This window comes from Protomyctophum parallelum (genome assembly GCF_964188405.1).
Source record: "Protomyctophum parallelum genome assembly, chromosome: 15".
In the NCBI taxonomy this organism is placed as follows: Eukaryota; Metazoa; Chordata; class Actinopteri; order Myctophiformes; family Myctophidae; genus Protomyctophum; species Protomyctophum parallelum.
Window position 1 is genome coordinate 42,995,737 of NC_139710.1, and position 19,134 is coordinate 43,014,870.

Genomic DNA, 19,134 nt, shown 5'->3' on the forward strand with positions numbered 1-19,134 from the left:
GGAGCACCCAAAGTGGAATCTTCCATTACTACCTCGTAAGACTTACCACCTAATTAGTCTGATCTCTCTTTAATATTCCAAAGGAGATGCATGATGAAGTCAGAAATTAGGACATCGCGATTATGATCAAAACCACGGACAGCGCCGTAGATTTAGAGTCGGCCTGTAAAACCAGGAAGTGAATGCAGCCAAATCGTTGTGTTTGTGTTCTTGCTACTGTAAATCGCTCTGGATTAAGAGCGTCTGCTAAATGCCTAAATTGTAAATGGTAAATTGTAAATCTTTCTGATTTAATTTAGTATGGCTGAAGACTGCAGAATGCTGGTTCTTTTGTAGACTTTAGTGTGGAAAGTGCAACAAGATCTGTCACTGTACAATGCATGATGGATAGATTTGAGTTTGCCCACAATCAATATCAAGGTTTTCTCCATGTCACTCATATTTGCCACCATGCACGGCCCTTATCATCTTTACCTTTGGCCTGTTTTGCCCCATGTGACAATATGTTTACATAATGTCATGTCACATTGTTCCATCCGGTTGTTCGTATTTCATGGCCCTATTTTATCATTTGTATATTAGAGATTTCTGTCACCAGATTCACCCCACTGTCTCCCTCCCTATTCCAGTCACTTGCAATACTGTAGGCACTGTTTTTAATTCAGTTTGCACGCAGCTGCCGTGTTATCAAATACCATTCGAGATAACTTGACCTTGGTCCTGGACGGAGCGGAGCCAGTTAGTCAGTGAAAGAGTCAGGGAAAGAGTTTCATTATCTACACGTTGCCAGGGCAACGCATCTAACGGGACAAGACTTCCCATCTTGTGACTATGACGTCGCTACACCATCCTCATCATCACCAATGTGCTGGACCAATGAAGACTCCTTCACTTGGATCCACACCCGCTGAACCACTCGGGGCTCGCCAACCATCGCCAACCATGGACTCTCGTGGACATGAGCTATTCATATTGAGTGTAAGAGCCATGAATTGGTTTATTATGTTTGGTCTATGAAATGATGTTTGGTCTATGAAATAAGTGGGCTGTCACTGGTGATTGACGTGGACGATTGACGGGCATAGGGGCGGACCTGATTCACCTGATTCATTCAATAACTCACATGTTCACCTGCTTCACACACAGTGAGAGAGAGGGGGTGTGTGGGAAGCCGCACTTTTGTTGACCGCTTTATACCGCTTATTTTGCTTTATTTTATTTACTTTATTTACGTTGGATCGCTGTGACTACTTTACTTTATGTTTGAGCACCGTTTCAGTTATGCACCTGCCTTTAATAAAACACCTTTAACGCATTGTTTGGACCCAGCGAGATCCTTTTGTTTGCGGAGCGCGTCTGACAACCTGGCCCATCCCATCGCCTCTCAGCGACTTATTTATACATCAATCTCCCGTAGTCGCTCAACATTGAGTATTCATCTTATCTTTATTTTAAATCTATCAGTAGTACTGGTGTACATCATCATAATAATAATAATAATAATAATGAATTTTATTTATATTGCACTTTTCATTCACAAGGAATCTCAGAGTTCTACAAGGTTAAAAACATATGATCTATCATAAAAGGTTAAAAACAGGGTTAACCAAAACAGTGCAAAGCGACATTTCAGCACAAAAAGGCCTTCCGAAACAGGAAGGTTTTCAGGCCTGTTTTAAAACATTCCACAGTCTGCGGCACTCTCAGGTCCATGGGGAGGCTATTCCATAGACGTGGTGCCGCTGAGCAAATGGCCCGGTCCCCCATGGTGCGCAGTTTGGTGTCAGGAACATGGAGTAGTAGTTTGTTTGCAGATCTGAGGGTGCGGGTGGAGGATGTTTTTGGAGGGGTGATTAGTTCCTGTAGGTAGGGAGGGGCATGTCCGTTTATGCAGTTGAATGTTATCAGCAGAACCTTGTAGTCGATCCTGGCTGTAACAGGGAGTGTGAAGAGGATGGGTGTGATATGATCATGTTTGCGGACTCTCATTAGGACCCTGGCAGCGCTGTTCTGTATGTACTGCAGCTTTTGTAGATGTTTGCCAGGAATCCCAATGAAGAGGGCCTTGCAGTATAGTCCAGTCTAGAGGAGATAAAGGCATGGATGAGCTTCTCTGCATCTGACTGGGTTAGAAGGGGGCGGAGTTTGGAGATGTTTTTGAGATGGTAGAATGCGGTTCTGCATAGATGTTTTATGTGGTCACTGAATGTCAGGTGAGGATCAAACTTGACACCCAGGTTTGTGACTGAGGAGGAGAAGGGGATAACCTGGCCGTCGAAGGTGAGATGGGACATGGGGCATGAAAGAATCTGGTGTGGTGTGCCAACAAGAAGGGCTTCAGTTTTGCTACTGTTTAACTGAAGGAAGTTGTTGCTCATCCATGCCTTTATCTCCCCAAGACCGGTGGTGAGACATGATATGGCTGCAGAGGGGTTGGGGGCAGTCTTAATGTACAGCTGGGTGTCATCAGCGGAAGGAACAGTGGAAGGAACAGTGGAAGGAAAGTCCACGTCCGCTGATGACACGACCAAGGGGCAGCATATAGATAATAAATAAGAGCGGACCAAGAACCGAACCCTGCGGAACACCACACGTGACAGGGAGCAGCTTGGACTTGCACCCACCCAGTGAAACATATTCAGTCCTATCAGACAGGTAGGACTGAAACCACTTAAGTGCAGTGCCTGACAGTCCAGTGGCAGTGTGTAGACGCTCCAGGAGGATAGCATGATCCACCGTATCAAATGCAGCGGTTAGGTCAAGGAGGATGAGGAGAGATGGTGATCCTTCATCAGCTGCCATCAAGAGGTCATTTGTCACCCTCAGCAGGGCCGTTTCAGTACTGTGGGCTGTATGAAACCCAGACTGAAATGTCTCATAAAGGTCGTTGTGTTTGAGATGGTCCTGGAGCTGAGAGGCAACCACCTTCTCTAACACCTTGGACAGGAAGGCGAGGTTGGAGATAGGCCTGTAATTGGCCAGAACCTCCGGGTCCAGGGTGGGCTTTTTTAGAAGGGGACGGAGGACAGCAACCTTAAGAGCAGTTGGGACATGACCAGTTTGAAGGGAGATGTTGACAGTTTGTGTAATGAGAGGACTGAGGGTGGGAATGTGTGGTCTAAGCAGAGCAGTGGGAATGGGGTCCAGGGCACATGTGCAGGATTTCATCTTGCTGAGGATTTTCTCCATGTGGCTCTGCTGAACCTCAGTGAAATATGGGAGGGGCGGCACAATCCCTGACAGGGGGTTGGTGCCAGGAGAAGGCACGGGGGAGGGGGTGGGCATCAGAGAGCGAATGTTGTTGACCTTGGATCTAAAAAAGTCAATAAAATGATTACATTGCTCCTCAGTTGCCTCAGTTGAGGAAGATGATTGTGGCTTCAGAAGATTGTCTATAGTGGAAAAAAAGTGTTTAGAGTTGCCAGGGTTTTTATTGATTAGGTCGGAGTAGAACTGAGACTGAGCATCTTTAAGGGATTTTGAATATGCATTTTGATGCTCACGGAAAATCTGCTTATGCACAGTGAGCCCAGAGTGCTTGAAGCTTCGTTCCAGAACCCGCCCAGTTCTTTTCATTTTCCGCAGTTCCTCTGTGAACCAAGGGGCGGAGCGTGAAAATCTGACCTCACGTGTCTTGACAGGGGCATGGAGGTCGAAAACACTGCTCAAGATCATGCGTTATAGTGCTCTACTATTTCATCCATTGATGCAGAGACTGGGAGGGAGATGTTCTGAAGATCCATGGTCATAGTCAAGGGTGTGCCCCTTGTTGTGAGTAGGAACCCCAACATGTTGCTGCAGACCAAGACACTCAAGTGCACTCAAGAACTCTGCTGCAAAGCGACAGGAGGGATTGTCCACATGAATATTCAGATCACCAATAATCACAGTGTTTGATGACACAGTGCAGAGTGAGGTGAGTAAATCATGTATTTCAGGGAGGAAGGATGCGTTAGGTTTGGGAGGTCGGTAAATCAGAAGAACTGTCATGGAGTTTGGAGGTTTGCTTTTGAATGCAAGGCATTCCATGGAAGAAAAGCCAGGCATCGGCAGGGGAGACAGTTTCAGTTCAGCCCGGTGTATGATGGCCAAGCCACCCCCACGGGTGGTGCAGGCTTTTTCCATGTAAGTGTAGCCAGGGAGGCAGGCTTTATTAAACTCTGAATAATCCCCTGGATTGTGGAAGGTTTCAACTAGGCACATGAAATCAAGTTCTTTCTCCAATATATGATTATGTATGAGGGAGGATTTATTGGTAATAGATTGTGCATTCCACAATTCCATGGTGACACTGGCAGGAGACAGAGCTGATGGTAGAAGTCTCTGCAACCTCCGCAGCACACGGCGATCCACTCCACGTTTTCCATCCCGCCTAGTATTGGCCAATCTCGCGACGTTACCGACGATGACGCCACCACGGCGAGGTTTGTTTTGCTTCCTGTCTGGCTCCACTCTGTAACCTCGGCGAGAGCCTCTGTGGACATAGTAGCGGCTGCAGGGTCTGTGTTTCCAGCTCAGGAAGCAATAAAAAATAAACGCACAAGACACGAACAATAGGAGGCCAAAAAAGTAGGCTACTAATAAAAAGTCAGTACTATAATAATAAGTGTCAAAGAGGAGCGGCAGCCAGTGTGCGCCAGCGTGCCCTCTCTGCGGCACTAAAAATAGTTTAAAAGTTTATCTGAGGGGGCTTTTGAATTGCGGTGCTGGCATTACATAATATTAAAAACGCACTTGGATTGGGGAAAAGTGGAATTGGTAGGTTTTTTTTGGTATATAACTTTGTAATGCTACTGATGTTTGTGCGCAACACTCTTGAAAACTAAGTATTGCATTGTGGGTTTGAGCTCACAGGTTCTTTTTTAATGTCAATCAATCAAGTCACCTTAATTCAAGTGGCAGATGCCTTTTTTGTAATATTTAAATTGTACATTTTTAGGGCATGTCATGTGGTCTACCTGAACAGCCTTTGTGATCTACTGGTAGATCACGATCTACCTTTAGGGAAACCCTGGATGGTCGTCTAAAAATATAACTGGTCTAAAAAGGAAAGTTATTTTTGCGGTCTAGGCTTAGATTAGATGTTGAAACAATGTAATTTCAACAGCTATATATATAGACGGTCTATATAGACATTAAAAAAAGGCTAAAATATAGACTGTCTATATACGTTTAAAAAACTAAGCTGTACTAAGCTATATGGTGCCCATACCTTAGGCAGGTTTGGCGAAAGGTCGGAATAACGTGTTCCTTACCTCCTTCCACGTGCTACATCCGGCCGAGGAAGCAGCTTGGACTCCTCATGCATAGAAGGAAGCATGAGGTCAGTCCGCTGCCAGGTTGGCAGAGGAAGTGTAGCGCCCAGGATTACATTAGATTAGATAATTGACACTGGGTGAAAAATGGGTTGCAAAATCGTGGGATAAAAAAATTACATTTTAAAAAGTTCAGTGGTTAAAGACTTTTTATGTGGCGTCATACAAAATGTAATGCAAAAGTTCTTGTCAGGGTGGGGGCGGTTAAAATATGATTATTTTGGGGAGGTCGGAGCCAGAAAAAAGTTTGAGAATCCTTGAAGTAGAGACTAGAGAGTGTAATGTGGGCTAGTTGAATGAGCCTGGTGGCTTGTCTACTCATACCTACTGTATGTGCAAGAGATGACAGGCTGACTGACAGTGGCCTACTGGTTGTCTAGCCCTCTGTGCTGTCTGGCTTAAATGTGACAGGCATGATTAGCATTCATTACACTCAGCTATAGGCTCTGATCATGGCCTCTATGTATGTGTGACAGACAGAGAGCAGGGAGGGAACTACAGGAACAATACCATGATGCTACTGTATGTTACCCTAGCCACTAGGTTACAAATACAGACGTTAAGACCAAAATACATGCGTGGGGGGGGGGGTCGTTTGGTAGCCATCGGCAAAAGAAAGGGAAAAACAGCACCCTCTGCTTTTCCTTTGAATGTGGATAACAGGATGTTGGCCCGTTTGGTCCCCTCCTCTTCCGGTCGCACGTGTCTTTGTTTACATCCCTAACATTCCTAACTCTACGTTGTAACAGGGGCAGCCAATAGATTCTGCTGCGGAGCATTCCTAACTCTACGTTGTAACAGGGGCAGCCAATAGATTCTGCTGCGGAGCATTCCTAACTCTACGTTGTAACAGGGGCAGCCAATAGATTCTGCTGCGGAGCATTCCTAACTCTACGTTGTAACAGGGGCAGCCAATAGATTCTGCTGCGGAGCTCTGAATCTATCTTGAGAGATTAGGTTGGGGATAATAGACTAGTTATTTTAGGTGATGTCGATGGTCATTTCTGCCAACAAGCAGCAGAAAAACTGCTGGTATGTTCTCTACAAAACAACCACTGTAATAATTTCTGTGGAACTTTCAGAAACCACCATTTCTGGAAGTTAATTTTGTTGAAATGTTTAATAGTTCATGAACTATCAACTATTCTTCATAAAACATTATTTCCAGGTCACACTGGTGTATATATATATACTGACTATACTAGTACGTCCATGGTTGTCCCTGATGTCTGCTGGGGTTGCATGTCTTCCGCTTGGCCCCCAGATTCCTGTCTCTATACTGTCTTATCTAAAACGGAAGCCAAATCTATCAATCTGAGATTGCTGCTGGATATTTCATAACATTTGATTTAACATTTGTGAATTTTAATGTGCAGTATGTATGCTCTGAGGGGGAGGTGTCTCCATATCCTTGATGGGTTTCAAAAGACCTTGGTCCAATCCATTAGGGGTGTAGAAAAACAAGATGTTGCTCTCCAGTTGGGCTAATTAGGTTTTTTTGAGGGAACCTTCCATATTCTTAAATTGCTGTGGGGATCCAGATGTGTAACTAGGCTAATGACTGACTGCCTAACAAAAAAAAATGGGTTATTATCCTTGAGCAGCATGATAAGTCACCTTCTGTGAGGCAGAAGTGGATAGTCATTGTCCGCATACTGTAGATCTGGTTACTTTGGCAACACCATAACTTCTGTACCTAGATAGTATGTATTTTCATTTGCGAGACAGATACAGTACAATCAAGATATGTATAGAATAGAATAATTATAAGTTTAGTTTAAATGTAGCAAAATTCTCTTGAGCAGAGAGAGAGAAAGAGAGAAGAAAAGTGACCATGAGAAGATGGGAGTGGCCTGTGGGGTGGTGAAGGGTGAGAAGGCGAGGCAGTGCCCCGGTGACGGCGTGTGTCTGCTTTGAGGAGGAGCAGAGCTGACAGAGGCCACCTCGGGAGACTCCTCACTCTCCGTCAAAGGGCTGAGAAGAAGAGGCAGGGTCTGTCAGGGGTCTCCCGTTCCTACAGAGCACCCACATGCTGCACCTCCCACCTTAAACACCTTTCGTCAGTCTCACAAAGCCCCCCGCTCCGCCACAAACCTCTAGCCTCATTGGCAATGCATGACCAATCCCCGTCTCAGCCACCCAAACATCACCAGAGTTTAGTGCTTAGAACATGACAGACATCCACGGGATACATTTTCGCCACACAAACTGGAAATATACTGCAAATTGTATTCAACTTACCATTAAATGTTTGACGTTGCAACTAATATCAGATAAAATGTGCACTACTGTTATGTATAATTGTTATATAAAAAAACGAGTATAAAACTATATCTGATAGAAATACTAAGTGACTAAGACAACCATGATCAGGTTTCTCCCAGTAGAAGCACCAGGGCCATATCTGGACAACCAATTTGACTTGTTACCCCTGCAAATTGAGATTCCTTCACCCCACCCCCACCTCCTCCTTTGAACAAGGGCTATCAGTTTTAATTTTCCAAACTTTACCTTTTCCGTCAAAATTGGGTCGGAGGGAAAAAGAAATAGAGGCAGAGACCACCATTCCCAAGTTTTATCTGCACTACAAAATGCTGTTATCCTAGTGTGGTGTCAAGAACTCTATCTCTTTTTTTTCCAGGTGACAGCCACAGACGAGAGATAAGATTGGAAAAGAATCCCACTCCACTGAGTAAATAAATAATCAATACTCATCTAAATGTAAATGAGAAAGTAGCCCCCTTTGATAGGAGGGTTTTTATCAACCAACCAATTTTCTACAGGCACTCACTGGGCCTCAACCAAATCACCATCATTCAGCTCCCATGTAATGGATAAGAAAGGGGAGGGGGGATGGGTGGGTGGCAGTGGATTGGGGAGTGGTGAGGTGGTGGTCGGGTGGGAAGGCTGGAAGGGTCATCTGAGATCAACCACCTTCTGCAGGCCTGCATCGATATCACAACCTACGCGTACAGTACACAGTTTCTGTTTTGTGAGGAGGTTGCTAAACACATTAGCTTTTATTTTATTTTTATTTATTTTTATTTTTTTATTGCATGTCTTCAGTTGTGTTGTGAGCCGGACTCAATGCCGGACTCAATGCCATTATGTCCACACTAGCTCTGGTCCATAGCTCTAATGCGTTGCATTTAGAGCTATGTATATATCGATGACTTCCGGGGCTCACATGAATGCAGACCAGCCTCTCGTCTTTAGTGTAAATAAAAATAACTCACCAAAACAAAGGTGGGTTGTTTCATTAGAAAGCCTACTTTCCTTAGTGGAAGCACTCTGAGCCCCCCACCACACGTATAAACAGTACTTTTTGGCCAAAAGGGGATTTAGTTTCCACCGGAAAATAAATACTTTTAGTTACTCCACTGCGCCCTCTACCGATATTGCGAGAAAACCCTCATTGACAATATTTTTCCTCTGGTGAAAAAAAATCCCTTTCATTCATGCGAGCCCCAGAAGTCATCGGTAACATAGCTCTAAATGCAACGCATTAGAGCTATGGACCAGAGTTATGTCCACACCAAAGCATGTAAGATAATATCTTGTCAAAGGAGTAATGCATTTCTCAATATCTCAACTTTCTTCTAAAATAAAGCCAGTTGTTTAGACCCCATTTTGAAGTAGAAATGTTGGAATCTGCGTTAGATATAGCTTACCAGTCACAATACCTCCTCTCGCTCCTTCTGTGAAAAAAGTATTTTCTCAATAAACGTATCACTCCACATTTGTTAAACTTAGCCAATTACATTGAATACTCTCAAAGAGAGATAGCGACCCTCGGAAGTTCAAGAGACAACACCAGAGATACTATACTGTACCTTGTGTGCCTGATGTTACGATTTTTGATACCTCTGCACTTTTGTAACCTATGTTCTTGATGTTGTATTATGGTATATGACATTAGCATTCTGTTGTCATCAGAAAGCACGGCTCGGACTTTAAATTGATCTAATAAAAACCCTCAAATGCTATTTTCCTCATCCTCATTGCATTAGGTTTTATTTCATAACTCATGGATGTCAATAATGGAAGCCATTATATAGCAGTATACTCAATAACAGAATTTTCCTGCTTGAAATGCATGCAGTATTGATTTCGTGTTTTCTGGGTCCATAAGGGCAAGTAGCGTGGCGGAGGTTGTTTTATTATACTCAGTCAGCAATGTAGAAACCAACACAGATGGCACTGACCGCCTTGCTGCTAAAACCCAAGGCAGCAAAAAATGCTAAATGTATACAATATAATAATACTGATTCATACAGTATATCAGACAAACCAAGCCAACAAACCAAGCCAACAAACAAACAAAACAAAAAACATACAATGCCGGCTAAAAAGAATAGGTGTTCAGATGTAGCTCAATACCAATGAGAGAATGTTTTCAGCTCTTAAGAGATAATCAATGTAAAAATAATCCCCCCAAATTATCCCCCCAAATTATCAAAACAATAATGTATCACTCCAGATCACAGATCAAACTATTGTAACTTGGCACAATGCAGATTTAGCCAGAAAAAATGTTTTGTATAGCCTATGTTTTAAACATCATACAGGAACAGTTAACATTTTTTTGATGTTTTAGTTGGCTTCATATTGGTGCTCTGTTTAGCAGTCAAGTTTCAACCTAATAAAATAAAAATACATCTATACCTGGTCCTGGATAGCAACTGAGGCAGGAGCAGAATTTGGAAGGCTTCAGGTAAAATTGCAGTATCTGGCCAAGCTGCATTTGATTCTTATTTTGCGGAATTGGAATGACAGACCAAAGCATTTCACATTGTGTGTCTTCCATTACTTTCCTGGGATCCCTCCCAGCTAGCCTCTCTTGTCCCATGGGAAACAGGCCCATCCAGCTAATATGCCATAAGCTGACAGCCCTCCTCTGAAATGTGTGTTAAAGAGGTGGTTTGGAAACATAAAGGCATTCTTCAGGAACTGACGAAATTCCTTTATAAAATCACACCTCTCAAGATTTAGGGAATGCTTCCCATGACTGCTGATGCTATATAAATGTTATGTATAAAGCTAAAGGAATTCAAGCACACACATAGTAGCATGTGTACTGTATACACACACACACACACACGCACGCGCGTGCACACACACACACACACACACACACACACACACACACACACACACACACACACACACACACACACACACACACACACACACAGTTTTAAAGATCCTAAAAAATGCTGATATAAAACACATGTGGACGTAGAAATAACAGATGATAATTGATTTAAATGTATCATCATTGATGATACGTTCATCATTCTTAAATAAACTACCATAACAAGGGCAGAAGGATAACAAAGTCAGTGATGCATTTACTTTAAATAATACACGTCTCTGACTCACTGATATCTTAGCAATTTAGCAAGCGCATGAAATTGCCCAAGTTTTCCAACCTCGGTGGTAATCCGCTCAAGGAGGATTTGCAGGAAGTTTCTTCAAACCTTTTTAAATTGGAGAACCATGAGAGAGAAAAAGAACACTAAGAAAGGACATTTTGACAGCATGAAGCGACCTTAATGTTAAACCACAGCTGCTTTTGTTTATATCCAAGGTTTTCCTGCCTCTTAAAAACATATTGCATCACTGCTTGGCCCAAAATCTTTTTGAGGGTGTTAGGGAATGCATGTCTGATATTCTTTACTTATTTTCATAGGTATTACAGTGAAGGCATTTATCATAAGGATTAAGGACGAGCACAGGCTCTGTAGAAGCATTAGCAGCACATCCGCAAGTTTTGAGACTTTCCGATGTGCTTTTATTAAATTTGGCAAAAAATAAATAAAATAAAGCCAGAAACACAGAAGTATAAGAAGCCATATTGCGGTTTCATGTAGCAATCTTTCACGAGGACAATTGCTTGGCAACAGAATCACCAGCCATTTAAAGACCAATACCTGAGACCATAACACCTATATAGTTGGTGTTGTCAACTCAATTTTCGAATCTCACCCCACATTCTGGCTCTTCTATTGAAGTGTCATCTGATCTGCGGAGTTACTGACAAGGCCACAGTCATCATTGCATTTCTCTTCAACAACAGCCATCAGTGGCTACCTTGCGTTTACCTCAAACCTAGGAGAAGATAACGGCTCTGTGGAGAAAACCCATCTGGACCTTGCTCACCCTCGAGCTCCCTCTGAGATTTGTCTCTTTCTTTAAGAAGTGCATTTCTGTCCAATGTCTATGCCTGTGACAGTGTGACACATAGAGATTAAACCAGTGGTTCCCAAGCGATGTGCTGCGGCACACTGGTGTGCCATGAGACAAGTCAAGGTGTGCCTTAGGACTACAATATATGAATATACAAAAACGTATGAATTATTTTAACCACATTCATCCTCTGTCGGACTTTTTATTTTGATGTATCTTGGGCACACACAAAACAAGAAAACCACTGGATATAGTGGATAAAGTGCAGTGAGAACTGAGATATCAACCCACTAAAGCTAGTGAAACTTCCATTCTACACTAAAGACAGTATTATTTTACTAGGAGTTTATTTATATACTGTAGTACAGTATCTACATGTACAGTATTGTGCACAGTAAATATAATCTCAGTTTCATGATAGCAGTCATGCGCCTGGGGTCAATAGGAACAAATTCAGCTTTTTGCAACGGTAAGACCACGATGACCCAGTCGCCAGTACAACTCCTGGTGCTCATGAAAAGATAGTGCAACCTCACCTGACTGTCCTGTCCCAGGGGAAGCAGAGGATCACTGGGAAAACATGCCTCGCTATACCAAAAACAAAGGACAATGGGGACTGCAGAGTGTGACGACCCCAACTATTATGACCCCAACTATTCTGTTTGCAATGCTGGCAGTGCCAGCCGTGCTAGTGTACTCCAGTCCCCAGCACCCCCCGGGAAAGCTGTGTCAGTCATGGATTTGTTACACCTGGTCAGAGTGTTTGGCACTTCTTCTGATGTCTCTCAGTCGCCTGAATGAAAGTGACCTCTGTCCCTCTTAAATCTTAAATACCAATCCCATTGATATTTGCTTAACCACTTATTTTACCCTGAGCCATCCCAAACATACTTTTTAAAGAGACAATGCTCTAAAAAGCACTCCTTCAGTCCAAAATATTTTTCTACCTTCCTAATTCTTTGCACTCTAGAACCGCTTAACCATGATTCTTTGGGATTAACTGTGACAGCTATGCTGGTGCTTTTCTCCTTTTTGGCCCATATTTAGCTTGGTATAAGAAACAACATAGGGAAATCTGACAGGCATGTTGTATGAAATAAAAGTGAGCTCTTTTCATCTAATGGGGTATAGCGGCGGTGAGCATTAGGAGATTCTGCTCAACCGTGGCGAGCACAGGAAAATACTGCGAGGATGAAAACTGCTGCTCCTCTTATACCATTCTTAATCATGATAAAGCTTCTGAGAATATCCTCCAGATTAGGAACCCTTATCTGTTGAGGCTTGAGAACAGCAGTGCTTGTTTCTTAAAGTAATTGAAATTTCCGCCTTAGGCAGTATCACATTACAGGTCATAAGATACTCATGTAACTTGTTTATGGACCTAAGTCCCTACAAGTGTTGACACCTCCATTATTCATTATCAAATGGTCAAACTGACTGGGAATAGGTCAAATAAATAAATACACACATTTTATTTAGGCATATACAAATCCGACTAAGACTAAAGACTAAGTCGACTAAAGTTTCTGATATTTAGTCGACTAAGACTTAAGACTAAACAATTTCAGAAGACTAAATAGGTCTAAGACTAAATGGTGTGTTATTCAAAAGACTAAGACTAAATCAAAATATTCTGAAACAAATATTACTGCTGATGCAAATGAATTGTAAATTGTAAAATTGTTATTTCACACTAATACAGTATTTTCCATTTGGTACATATACTATAGGGCTACGGTATTCCTGCTTGTTATTCATGACATATACTGTACTGTAAACAAACTGTGAAACAAACTCTGCTTACTTTTGTGCCCAAACTGGATTTAACTCCACACAGCGTCGACCACAATCCTCCATTTAACTCATCCGAAATGGCAACGTTATCATGATAATGTACATTTCACTGTCTGTGAGTGATGTTCGTGACAGAATGGGAATCTCTATTGTTCCAAATGAATGTATTATTATAGTTATAGTTATTAATATAGTTATAACAATATTATAAACATTTAGAGTACATTACATTAGGCCTCTATCTGTTATTTCTAACCAGCATAACCTGCTGCAGTTGTAACTTGGAATGAGCTTTGAGCACTAACTACATCACTAAGCAGGGAGTACAAGGGTCAGTCATTTTACCCACTGGAAATGTATATCTCCCACGCATTATCAAACCGCCGACTAACGGGTCATTAATGTCTGAAATATCTGCATGGAGACTGGAGAGATTCCCTAAATGTAGCCACTTAAACACTTACCGATACCCGATCTACATGATGAGTTGTGAGCTTGTACTGTGTATCAGATATTTTCCCTAGAGGTCGAAAATAATCTAAATTATTAAAAACAAAATAGCAGGGGCTCTGGAGGTAGAATGCTTGAGAACGTTCCCATGTTGATTCCTCGGCTTCCCGTCGTTTAGCGCAGTGATTCTCAAACTTTTTCATGTCAAGGACCCCCGAATTGACCTTCCTGTGGCAATAGTTCTGTAATGGGCGATTCTGTGATTATTCTGTGATTATTCCCGCTGGGGACGCTGTGGGTGCTGGGGTTCCCTTCTCCGCGTCATCAGTGCCCATTCCCGAGGCGGCAAAAGGGCCTTTCTGTGTGGAGTTTGCATGTTCTCCCCGTGTCCCCTTTAGGGTAGGTCCCCTCACAAAAAACATGCAGTAATCCTGGTCTCTAAACTACCTCCCACTGGCCAGCCGGGGCGCCTGATGGAGGGGAAAGGAACTGGTTGGAATAACGTGTTCCTTCCACACGCTACGTTCGCCGGGGAAAGTCCCCCCTGTCGGGTGAAAAGAAGCAGCTTGGACTCCTCATGCATATAAGGAAGCATGAGGTTGACAGAGGAAATGTAGCGCCCAGGATTACATTCGATAATGATTTATGGATTGTACTATATATGGTATCTAGTTATGTTATGGGTATCTGTGATTATAATGTGTTTTATGGATTGTATTATGATCATCTGATATGTATGTTCAGTATCTGTGGTACTGTATATGGAATGCATTGAAAGTTATGTTGTTGATGTAATGTCTTTATGTTATGCTCTGCTCTGGGGTTTGTTGTTGATATCAGAGCTGTGTCGCGGTGCATCTGAGATATCAAATGTGATATGATATGATATCACATGAGCAGAGCCACACCGCCATACTAAATGCAATAGCTTTTCAATAAATGGTTAATGGTCATTCTGAGCTGAAGTGTTTCAATGGAATCAATGTTAATTTAACTGTACAAAGTGTACAAATGTAACCGGTCCATTTTGTTACAGACCCATAAAGGGTCTATTTGGTTTCTAACTATCATTTAGCTGGGGTCCCCCTGGAACTCCCCCAAGGACCCCAGGGGTTCCCCAGACCCCACTGGTATAGCGTTTAATTAAGTGTCCTTGAGCAAGACACCGAACTCCTAACTGCTCCCAATGGTTTGCATGGTTTCGTCTGCCATCGGTGTGTAAATGTGTTTGTGAATGGGTGACTGTAATGCACATTTGTAAAGCACTTTGGATAAAGGTGCTATATAATTACACCTTCTTTTACCATCTATACAAGCTACAAGAGCAGAATGCATCAGATCATGATGTGTATTAAAAATTATTTGAATACACATGAAAAGTTAGATTTTTGTTCCCCTCCCATGTCTAAAATGTGGACACCTTGGTTAAAGGTCGGAGTTAAACAATTTAAAGAACACGATTTAGAAAGCTGGTATTTTTAAGACATTACGTGGCTGGTCCTGGTAATGCCTGTTCCAACCAGCATTCTTGATGCTCAGGTGAGTGTTCTGTTCTCCCAGTGTGAATTGCAGACCTTGTGCTGAACATTGATGCACTGCCTCCATTACCGCCCTGCCTCCGTCCGAGGAGTCCACGCTATTGTTTATGACACTGACACATGCAGTAATGGGTATTTCACTTCTGCACCTATACTGAGAGCGTTTTGAGACTGGAAACACTGATAAATATGGCGTGTATCCACAACATCAGTAAATTTCTATTTCATCAGCTGTGGCATTAGACTGATCACCAAGCAGGTGACCTCAATATTGTGGCAGCCATTGTTTTATTGGGTCTGTTTTCATTCAAGAACTGCAGCAAAATTAGGAAGTAGGAAATACATGGAAAATCCCAGGGGCAGAAGATTGTGTCTACAAATTTTGTATCAACCTATCCCTCTGTTACACCAGGTTCTTCAATGGGCAGGAAATGCAAGGAACAAAACTGCTGATCAGAATAGACTGGAACCTCTCTACAAGAGAATCATCAAACATGTGAAAGATGCGTCTCTGGGGAAGTGAGGAACTTCCAGATGAATCCTTGAGTACAGTATGTCCCAGTAGACTGGGGAACATGGCAGCTGTCACTAAAAGTGAACGCCACATGCCAGTCTTTTCCTTTATGTTCAAATACAAACACAGACACTGCCGTATTAGAGCTAGTTATTTTCAATTATGCTGTGTCAACCTTCATGTTCTTAACATTTCCTGTTGTACAGCTGGAGTGATGCCATCCATCTTCTTTCATGGTTCAAGCATTGCTATACTTCAGAGCAGGAGGAAGGGAAAAGATCAACTGATTCATTCAACTTTTATGTACGTTTTAGCTTCTCCGTATGTTAGCCTGAGGGTATATGGTGCATGCTGTTAAATTCTTTAACAAGGCTTTTAGTAACACAGATTCTAAATAAAAAGAGGCCTCCTAGGAAATGTTTGTTTCGAAAAAGTCATCTGTCATGTCTATTGTTCACCAAATATAGCTCATTCACTTCAAACCCAGCAATCCTTTGTGCCACGTGTGCAAATTATCCATTAGATACTGCAAAATCTCTGCGATTTGGGTATTTGTGAAGGGATATATCTGTATTACACTGTTGCTTTGGACCACAGCGTGGTTTTACATCTCTGCAGTAGTTTTCTATTACAGTCCTACAAAAAGCCTATTTCTGTTTACACTGCAATCTTGCTTCAAGTGGGGGATTGTGCACATAAAATTACCATAACAGGCGGCCACCATGCCTGCTAATGTGCTTCTCTGGATGATAGGGCATGGGAAAGACTCGGGGAGGAACAGACATTCAAGGCAAAACTAGAAATTATTTTGTAGGCTATATAATATATATGCTCATTTTTCCAGGTCCTGTTTAGTTACATGGGTGTGCAGTCACCCCCAGGAGCGGCGAGGTTACCCCCACATCTGGAGAAATGAGTTTGACCCTCTCTAAAGGGCACAGGAAGTTGCCCCCCGAAAGCTGCAAACAAAAGCAGCAGTGGCGAGCGGGAGCCCAGAGCGCCATTCATCGCGGCTAATGACTTGTTCATTAAGAGTGATGATGGATAAAGACTTCTCACGCTGAGATGAAATCAAGATTTATATGCGTTGTTTCCTCACCCAACTTGTGGGAAGATCATCATCATTTAATTCTATCTCTGCGGCCGGTGATGGGCATCCAGAGAGCGGGGCTATCAAACGGTGCAGTCAGCTGGCAAAATCCAAAAACGTGCCGTTGGCACATCTGGAGCTTGCCGTCGCAGCTGAGGGTGAGCAATGGCTGCTGGCGGGTGGCCAAATTACAGGCAGAGACGCTTCAGGACTCCGCAGCCTCCCACCCCTGGCTTCTCCTCGTTTAGATCATCATCATTATTTATTTGCTTATTTATTATTTTTTTTCCATTATGTGTGCCGTGTTGCATTTCAACTGCACTTTTTATTTTCTGGCCCTCAGCATCAGTGTATTATCACACCGCACTAGACCCTCGACCCCACCTCTCTCTGTAGGTTCTTATCTCTGGCTGGAAATAGGCCCCCAGACACTTCATCAGTGTCCTTCACCCTGCTATCTGCTGCTCCCAACTTTTATTAAAACTTCAGCCTTTATCAGCTCCCGGGTAATTCAGGCATGACAAATTGGGCACCAGATGCCACCTCCATTTGAGGCCGCTGTACATCTCTTGCTCCCCTATCAAGACAATGGGAGGTGGCAGGCTGCAGCATTGCGGGATATTCACCTTTAGTCCACCACATCAGGTTGTTTCAACAAACTTCCTACATCCAGAATGCTCCTAAACAACGATAGCCTACATGAACGTCCCCCCGTCATGCCACTTTTCTGCACCACTAGATGGCTACTGCAACCCTTTTCAATTTAAATCTTATGGATTAAAAGAGAATTACATGGGTTTGCTGTAACACAACACCCACAACTCTTATACACTTTGATACACTAGACAGGGGGAAAAAACAGACTTTAACAAAAATGTGTAAACTCTACAGAAAGTTTAGAGAAAATCTCATTCATACAGTAGCATTATTTTCCCCAAGACATGTTTTGTTAATTAGAGAATTACTATTTATTAAATAATTTATGGCTCTCGCATTCTCTATAAATATTTTATTTTACTGATGCATCATCTTTTTCCAATCACAATATTAATATGCAAGTCAAACGTGAAATACACAGCAGCATAAAGTAGATTTTTAATGGCATCAGCAATGAGGATACAGTACATCATGCGTCTTGAAAAAGTTGATTGTCACCACTATTGTGGCCAATTCTAATTAGCTTGTATCACCGTAATATATTATTCTTTGGACATTAAATCTGCCTGAGAAGTTTCCACTGGAGTGTGGTCACCTTCCTGCTACAGATTGGGAGAGAAATCAATGACAGCTTTTATGGAGTAGGGAGACATGGCGCTTGTTTAGCCATGTTGAAATAATTGTGTGTGTGTGTGTGTGTGTGTGTGTGTGTGTGTGTGTGTGTGTGTGTGTGTGTGTGTGTGTGTGTGTGTGTGCGTGCGCACGCACATGTGCAGAGATGATGGGCTGCGCAATCATAAAAGACAAAAAACTGGACAAGCTCCTTCAGGACTAGCCAGGCACAATTAGTTATCCATGAGGCTTTTGATAGCACTCATCTCAGTGTCATGGACAAGAAGAGCGCTGGACGGCTCATATTTACTGTCTCCCCCTACTGCACATTTCATTTTGGGCATGTTTAAAGATAGGATGCAATTTATGATGCGTTTAAAAACAGGGAATATGGAGCCAGAGTTGCTGAACCTTTTCACTCAAATGGTGTGTACGCTCTGTTAAATAAAAGCACAGATGCTCCGGAATATGGGCTGTGGATCAATCAATGCCAATAATTCATTTATATTACATGAACATGAATAATCTTTAGTGCTTTAAGGGCAATGCATTATAAAATATATATAGAAAAGCAGATATGAGCCATACTATTCCGTATTCCATTCACTTCATGTTCCAGAATCCAGTTTGAAAAGATAATGCAAAAGATTCTTCCAACTTTCAGTGAATAGCAGCCTTTGCTCACACAAGTGAAATTTGGGACTTGAGTTGGTTGGTGAAAATGGTATACTAGTATTCATAGAATGAGGGTATGGGAGCTAGTTCCTCACTGTATCTAGTCCTGCGCATCATCTCCTCCCCAGGGGATTCACTGAGGGTCCCGCCTGTAAATAAGGACCCATGATAGAGGAGCAGTGGGCGTGAAGCATGAGATTGGAAACCAAAGGCATCACACGGAGCTGTTGGGTCTCGGTGATGTTGAGAAACACATAACTCTACGCGTAGGCCCTGAGTTTGGCATGGACTTCGGTGCAC